The 8,736-nt window shown below is 39.7% G+C and overlaps 1 protein-coding gene across 1 annotated transcript in view; it reads left to right on the top strand.

The window, feature by feature from the left end:
- Positions 1-237: 237 nt before the first annotated feature.
- mlt (tubulin folding cofactor E like protein mlt) overlaps positions 238-8,736 on the top strand; it is a 16,006-nt gene continuing 7,507 nt past the window's right edge. The window contains exons 1-2 of the mRNA XM_012373710.2: positions 238-394; positions 700-1,270. The gene's annotated coding sequence lies outside the window, so the exon portion shown is untranslated. The remainder of the gene's footprint in view (positions 395-699; positions 1,271-8,736) is intronic.

The raw sequence follows: 8,736 nt of genomic DNA, 5'->3' as shown, positions 1-8,736 counted from the left end.
GTAAATTGCAAGAACTTTAAATGTGTTACTTAATCCTGTCGTATTAATTTAAAAAAATATTATTCGTAATATTATAATAATTAGATAAAATACAAGAGTCAGTCGATAATTAACGGATAGCTCGTTGTTAATTGTCGATCCATTCACGTACTTAAGATAACAAAATGACGTGATGAAATATTTTCACGCCAACGCTGATCGCTTTCTTCCCAACAGCGATCACGTGTATGAACATTGCTTCGGGAACACAAACGTCAAAATTTTTCGTATATAGTATAACTTTATTACACACTTTTGGTTTTCTTTTTTACATATAAATTATATAATAATGGAATCAGTTTCATATTCGACTATGCAATTGCACGCGACGTTCTTCTAATCTTCATAAGTTTCCGTAAGTATATAACAAAGGCATGCACCGCTAAATATCTAGCATCATATGCCTTAATAACCTGATTCCTGTGACTATTGCAGTGCACTTTCTCTCTGTACGTGCACAATAGATTTAAGATTCATACGTTTTATAAAATATTTTTTTTTATTTCTCTGAAAAATGTAAATTTTTACATGTGCATATTCAAGGTCTGCTTTGACATTTAGAGTTTGTCATACATTGATTTTTGCATAGTTCTGCGACCAACAGGACATCCAGTATTATGTTTCAATGTCTTGTACAAAGAAATCAATTTTTAATTTTAGATTAGAACAAATTCAAAACCGACGAAAAGCGTTGAAAAGCCCGAGGATTTCGTTTACAGTCTAAAGTCGACTGTTCTCTCGCGTGCGCATTGTCGGCGGAAGCGCGGCTGTTCTCCAGGCGGCGGAATCACGTCATCGCATTCGAGGGCATCGCGCAAGCGTAATACGGTCGATAGCGTTGTACGAGAGGCCGTCGCGGTTCCGCCGCCGTTACTGCCGCCTCCACCTCCACCTCCGTCGGCCGCTCAGCTGTTTCTGTTTACTAAACAAAGGAGCCAGTTCAACGCTGGATGGCGAACGGCGCGTCCGCGCGCGACGCCACTCGTCCCTACTCCGTTCGAGAGATCGACGACGAACGTACGTCGGAGTCCGCGCGACGCGGTGAAACCTGCTGGCGCTGTGCGCGAGAGGCGCGCGGAAAAACTATCTCTCGCTCGCTACCTGGCTCGCGCTGATCTGAATGCGTAGGACGTAAACCACTGTGCACGCGACGATTCCGACGCCGCGGACGCAGCGGCGACGGCGAACGAGGAGCGACGGCACGGGAGGACCGAAGGGCGGCGCGCAAACAGTGAGTAAAAATAAAGGCGACGCGTCCAGGGCCAAGCCGACGGCGGCCCGCGCGCTCGCCCGCCCGCTCCACTTTGGTCCTTGACATGATTTTCCAACACGCGTCGGGTCTGACCCTTTCGGGATTATCTCCTCTCCAACGAGGAGGAGCGCTCGCGCCCATACGGAAGTCGCGCGCGCGACGATCGCGCTCGACCGCGCTCGTTACGCTCGTGCGACGCGCACGCAACCGATTGCGTTATCGGTCACGCTGCATTTAGATGACCGCCAGTCAAGTAACGCAACCGCGCAAGTTTTCTCGAGAGCCTAGACGAGAAACGCCGAGCGATATGGATCCGGCTGTTGATACCGTTCGACGCATGTGTAATGGATGAGATCCTTTTTCTCGCTTTCTGCGTGGGATTTCCTAAGGCTCGTTCCTTGCACTCGTCCGAACGGCCGCGACCTTCTGCGCAGATCTCTGACAATCGCCGTTTTTATAGGAAGCTATCGGGTCTCGCTGATTACACATCCGTCGAGCGGTATCGACAATTAGATCTAATGGCAAGATGCCGTCGGGAAACGCGACGTAGAACGCTTCACGTTGCTCTACACGGTGATTCAGTTTCAAAGAGACCCATTTCTTGTCCTTTTCTTTTACAATAACTAACAGTGATAATGGAACGATGATAATTTTGCGAAATCTATTAATTATGTCATTATTACATTATCTGCTTTCACGATTGCAGAAAATGCAAATGTAAATGTAGGCGTTTTTTAAATGTCAAATATCTACGAGGCTCAATTATTCTCCGTGATCTTTTCGGCGTGCAAAATTTTTTTTATGTATATATTTTTATTTTTTAATTTTTTTTTAATTAGCAAAATGCGAAACATGACATAAAATTTTTCTTGGTCAATATTAGTTAAATAAATATTAGTTTTCATTCGATGCTTATCGCTTGCAGCTATCTTTGCAACGATGCATTAAGGATATTGAGTACAGGCCGAACGCAAGAAAAGAACAATCACGCGGATACACGTTGTGCATGGTCGATTTCTGCCTCTTATTTCTATGTTCTATATTCTAATCCTCCTGTTTTGTAATGGGCTTGGCTACCGCTGAACTGCAAATCGATTGGCACTATTTCCGTGCATGGTGCAACGTAGAAACTACCTTTCCATTACTTTCGTTCATTAAATCGAGCATCAGTCTTTCTCTCGACTAGAACCAGAATTTCTTCGTTTCTTACATTTTTGTTCATTATCGCGTTACGCAATTAATTTATTTTAGAGCTGTTATAAATTATGAATCGAGCTTGAAGATTATATTTCTATATAAATTATCGCTGCGAGAAATAAACAAAACTTCAAAAAATATCGCGTAAGTAAAAGAGAAGATAAACGTCTCGTGTGTAATTCAAAAATCGATATTTTGAGATGTTTGTCACCCGGGAAATATTTCGTAGATAACTCGGAGCTTGTTGGTTTTCATTCGTACCATTGCACTTTAGCAACTTACGCAACTTTCAGCCAACACACTTACTGGCAAAAGCATCTCTAAATGCCTGATCGTTGATTGCGTAATCGGATTCCGACGTGTCGGCGGTGTCCCCGCGGTCGTTTGATCATCTCGCGAATTTTACGACTGCGCTTTCATAGAAGAGTACAAAGAGTGCATATTGTCCCTACGCGTAACCTTGGTCAGCCAATAGATTACAAGGCCGAGAGGATTCATCATGCGTAATTACCGATTTCGTACAACTCGTTCTGATGCAACTCGCTGAGAATTGAGTGTTGCAAAAAGAATTCAATGAAACAGGAAACATTGCGTTTGCTATCTATTCGAGTATACAATATTGATTATATTTCATATTTGATTTAATTTCACAAGAAAATAAATAAATCTACGATCTAAAATATCATAGAAAACGCATTTTAATACGAGAGAATATATGGGATTTGTTGAAATTTAATAACACGCAAATTATTCTGACATTTACACTACGACGCAATCGATGGCGCATTTCGAAACGCTTGAGATTTAATCAGTTTTCATTGACAGCAGTCCTTTCATTCGCGATGATTTAATGCTTTTGTGCAACAAAGTTTATCTTTGCGACGCATTTAATCATTTTTTGCGATGCAGTTTTTCGATCGGAAATGTTAAGATATGTTATGTAAACGAGAAAAGTACAGATGCGGATGTGCGAAAAGGCTGTTTAACTACATCGAGTTTATGAAGGTACAGAAATACACAGCTGCACCGCGACATCGCGCTATCGATTGTTGTGTACAGAAGTCAAGGAACTCCCTTACGTACTTTTTGCGCGTGATTCGCCCTTACGAGACATCTCTTTTAAATATGATTTCGCTCTTTTACATGTGCTCTGCAGTAAAAAAAAACTGGCAAAAGTTATTATATTAATAATAATTAATTATTGCATTAGAAGGCGTTTCTCAAAATTTCTTACATTTTAGTTTTCACGAGGACGAAACTGATGATATCAGTGAGATAAATCGTATTATATCAAGCAGTAATAATCGCTCATAGAAAGTTTAAATCTCTGTTACTGCAATTAAATAAATATCTAACTTATTATCAAGTAAGATTTAACAAGTTAAAAAAAATGTTACGCACGAGTTTTCCGCTTACGGTGGCGTGAGCTTGTGAGATTTTCTACCGGATGAATATTCGAAACTTCCTATTCCTCTGTTCGCGGTAAAGAAAGTGATTTCCACGTTGGCCCCCTAGGCATTTTACAGAGAGCATTTATCTATAACGCCGTAACATTAAGCGTAATTGAAGTGAACTGAAATCTAACAGACAACAAAGATGAATATGAAAGTAAAAGAGATAGGAATACAATGCATCAGATACGTTATCTGCGATTGTGATAGAGAATTGTGATGTACAATCACAGAAACCCAGTGCGATATTTATTGTTAAATGTTTTCAACGCTGACAAAAGGTTATTTTAAAAATTGTTTATATAATGCAAAGATAGATCTTTAATTTGTTGAAAGTCATGAATTCTTTTTTCAAGTGACGTGTTTCGTAATTGACATATATACGGTTGATACGTCAATGTATTTGTCACGTGCGTCGCTCGCATAAAAGCTTGTTCTGCAACGTAGCGACACAAGCTGCTGTTAAAATGCGCAACTATATCTGTTCAAAAGGGAGAGGTCCGCCGCGATGTATGGCGTTCTGGTGAACGGTTCATCCGGTACACACACCAAGTGTTCCAGAACTACTGCGCAGCGCTTTAATCGCAAACAGTCGAGCAAAAGAAAATAAAGGATTGGCAGAATATTGAAATAAATCGTGGAGAATTAAATTCACAGTCTGCAAATTAGCCGTTTACAAAACAGACGGCTTTTGCTTTTCACTTTATTTCACTTTATAGCGCAAATTATATTAATTTATTCTCATCATGCGCTTTAATTGCTATTTAAAAACTGCAATGATCACGCTAATCGCATCGAACTAATCGCCAAAAAAATTTTCACCTCGAAGAAGTAGAATGGAAATTCATCAAGAAGTCTGCCACTGAAAAGGAAAATTGCGCAGTACGTCTCTATGACACTCTGTATATCACTTCTCTCTCGTCCGCTACCGCTTTCTCACACACATCGATTTAATTGCCATGCGCCGATGCGAAACGTGTTTTTTAGCAGTTGAGAAACGGATAAAGAGAGAGAGAGCACATTGTCTGATTATGTCTACAGGATATTTTCGAAGCTGAACTCTGAATCTATATAGTGATAAAACGGAATTGAGGACATTTCTTATCGATTCTGGTCTCGATATCGTTGATAGTACAGTCACGCTGTAAAACTTGCGAAAAAATTAGTAATTTCGCAATCTAATTGTTGCAATAATTTGTTGCAACTGCAACTCGCATTTTGTTTCATCTGAAAAATGTATTTTTTTTTTAAATTTATCTTTGCATTTATCTGACACGCGAGAAATAACAATAGAAAACATTAGTGGAGAGAAATATTATATTTTTCAAAATTCTATAGCTTCTTTAAAATTTCTTGCCCATATTTGAAGCTGCTCCTACGAATCGCGCATTTAGTGTAATTTTAACAATCAATTGACTCATGAAAAGTATCGCGTCAATGCTTCGTCGATCGAAATGCAGCGGCGATAGCGACTTTAGAGTCGCTCGCCTGTGCAACAAAGGTGCAGAGGATGTATAGATATATATCTCTCAGCACGTACATTCACAATGCTCTCGGGTCGCGCGAGCGAAGCGCACAGCAACCTTGAGCAAGTGAGTAATATTCCGCGCCTCGGCGGCATTTGCGCAGCGAAGGAGCAGCAAACTTTCGTCAATGTTTCTTCATCGGTTTTTACACGTGAGGCGGAAAAGTGGCGTCCCGCTCCGATGCGTTTCGCGCTTTTAGTTCCCGTTTTGTGGTCGAAGTGAAAGGACACGCCGCACGGAAAGCTCTAATCTTGCCTAATCTGTTGTTTCCTACTTTACTTCCGCGAAACAGCGTCTTGGGAGATGAAAGAGGAAAAAGAAAAGAAAGAAGGCGACAACATTTATCACGTTCCGGAGCTTGGATGACGATAAATATTCTCATCCTCTTTCTCGTTGTCTTTCTTCGTTCTGCAAATAGATCCTTTTTTGCGAACGTCTCGCAAATAACCGATTGAGTTATTTTACTGTGACGTTTATATTGTACAAATGGTACCTCGTGTCTTCTGTTATACACAACGCGATTAAACGAATAGACGGGCTCTTAGGGAGCGAGTTTTGCGCAGTAAACCGGATATAAAATCTAAATCCGAAAATACGCATCCACCGAAGCCTTTTACGTTCAACCTCGATTCCTCTTTTAAATTTCAAAGGCTTATCGCCGGACTCATCGTTAAATGCGCTCTTGAATTTATCGCACTTGGCGCTTTCATATCAGCCTTGAGATTTCTGAGCTATAAAAGCGCGAAAAAGATCGAAGGATAAGTTTATAGGTTTAAAATTCGCCAGACAGCTTTACGATTCACGAAAATGCTAAAATTGAAGTATGAAAAATTTTTTACAGATTCAAATAAAATGTGTAAATTGAAAAAGTATTTCAAATATCATAACGATAAAAAATAACTAGCTGTAAAATACCTCGATAATATTTTATACTCTAAATTTGCACTTATATTATTTGTAAAATAGAAGTAGATTTTTCACTTTTTATTATAATTTTTTTAAAGCGTGTAACAATCACATGAAACAAGTGACATTTTCAGATACTTTTCAATGGATTTTTTTCCGAACAATCACGTTTCTCGTAAACAACAAGTACAGTTTTGGGGTCACAAATCGAGAACGCTTATCTCTCGTTCGCAAAGTTTATGAGGAACCAGAAGGTCAGTCGCGTCTTTTCCGTCGCTTACGCACCGTGTAAATGCGATACGACTGACCCACTGCGTCGACGATTCTGTCTGACATTTCGTAACCGTCACCACTGTTGTATATTTAGCGTTACGTTACGCGTAACCACCGCAGGAGAAGCGGGACAGCTGTAGTAGGTTCGCTTAACGCCGTTCAAGCATCGCGACTCAGCTGATTGTCAGCTGCTGCTCGCCGCTGTGTGATATATGTCTGTCCGTGTTTTTCCACCGCGTTCTCTTCGCGCGAGCGGCAATATTCTTCTTTTGCGTAACTCTAATTCTTTTGTTAGAAGAATAATGAAATTAGCACGGAGCAGGTTTTTTACCGCGAATTTCACGTAATACGAAGCAAAATAATTTTTATTGCAGATCGATATACTTTGTATTTATATCGTTGCGTTTTCATTTACAAGACTGATACGTCGTTCGTTTATTTGAACAACGTTTGATACACATCTATGTTTGAATCTACAAGCTTTTGTTTCAAAACAGAATAAATTCCGTGTTGGGTTTCCCAATGCTCGGACTTTGCTTTCAGCGGTCATATATGTATATATAATATGAAACGCAAATAGTCCTATCTTACAAATCGAAACACATCCGCAACCGGCGTGAAATTTCACAAATGTGGAGAGTGAGTCGTGGCTCTTACAATTGTAGTCCACTTACGGCTTCCGTAAATTGTAAAGAGTCGCATTTAATTTCACATATGTGGCATTCACTCTTGCTTTTCTATTTTACTGCGAGTCGCGGATGTAAAATCCAATTTTATTCAAACCGTTGAATGGTTTTACAACATTTGAAACCGAAACTGCATTCTCTTCGCTCAAAAGATACGCAATCGTTATCAAGTAAATTAACAATTTAATGGAAGTGATAACATATTTTTGCCCAAGTTCTTTTTTTCTTAGACAAGCAATTCTAAATCTGTTCGAATTTTTATTTTATGATAAATTTGATTACATTTTACATTTTTAATAGTCGAATTTTTATTTTAAGTCTATTTCTTATTATATTTATCAAAATTATCAACGTTAAATGTTATTCAGATTTCTGAAGATATGTAAATTCGATCGATCAATTTCCACATACAGAAATGTGTCTACTGACCGTGCAGACTTTCGCGACTCCTGGCATCGCGTCGATAGAGCAATGCGCCTCTGTCACGACTTCAATGCGCGGTTTCTGCTAGGCTCTCTCGCCCGCGCGCTAAGCCGCGGAGCGGAGAAAGTTAATTTCGCATGGCCGTTGAACCGATATCGCCGCTATTACGTAGGGGAAGCGGAGAGCAGAGCGCGCAGACGTTTAGACCAATTTACTTCTTCTAGGCCAGTCCGGTCTTATTCGATCGTACCGACCACCTATTCGACGTCGATCAACGACGCCTCTGTTGCACGTGGAGCCATGGAACGAAACTAGCACATCCCGAATTAACTCTTTGCGATTTGATGCGAATTCAATGTGCAGGCATGAACTCACATCCGATTTTGTTCGGCTTCTATTAGGCGGTGCATCAACAAACGTGTCTGAATTTTCGATGAGCAACTTTATATTTTTTTTTCATTTTTGACACGCAAATTGGTTTGTTTGATCCCAAGAAAGTTTTCGCTTTCATTTATATCGCGTCTTTGTACGATGCTTTCTTTTCCCTAGATAACTATTAAACTTTGCGAATAAAATCTATCGGAAAAGTTGCGACAGGCGATTTTAAAAGCTGATGGAAACTTTACTCATATTATGTAAATATTTATGACAATGAATATTTATAGATAGTAAAATTTGCATTTTCATTATGCGAAAAACTATTTTCCACAGTGCAGTGGCGAACGATGTAAATTAATAGAACGCTTCGAAATGTGCTACGCGTGTAACGTAATGTCCTTCTTATATAAACGTAGGTGTAATTTGGTATACGTCCAGCAAAAGCGAACAGTTTTTTTACGTGTTACATGTCTAAATTAACGCAATATTCTTCCGCTTTGTGAGCGAGTTAGTAATCTTGAAGAAGTGTAGAAGTCGTTGACTTACGCAATTATAATTTTGTAACGTGAAGTTTTGTTAATTGTCGAATTTTTGAAGACATATAC

Source organism: Linepithema humile, chromosome 5, assembly GCF_040581485.1.
Source record: "Linepithema humile isolate Giens D197 chromosome 5, Lhum_UNIL_v1.0, whole genome shotgun sequence".
NCBI classification, from domain to species: domain Eukaryota; kingdom Metazoa; phylum Arthropoda; class Insecta; order Hymenoptera; family Formicidae; genus Linepithema; species Linepithema humile.
Note: the sequence above shows the minus strand (reverse complement) of the source record. Positions and strands in the feature narration are given on the sequence as shown.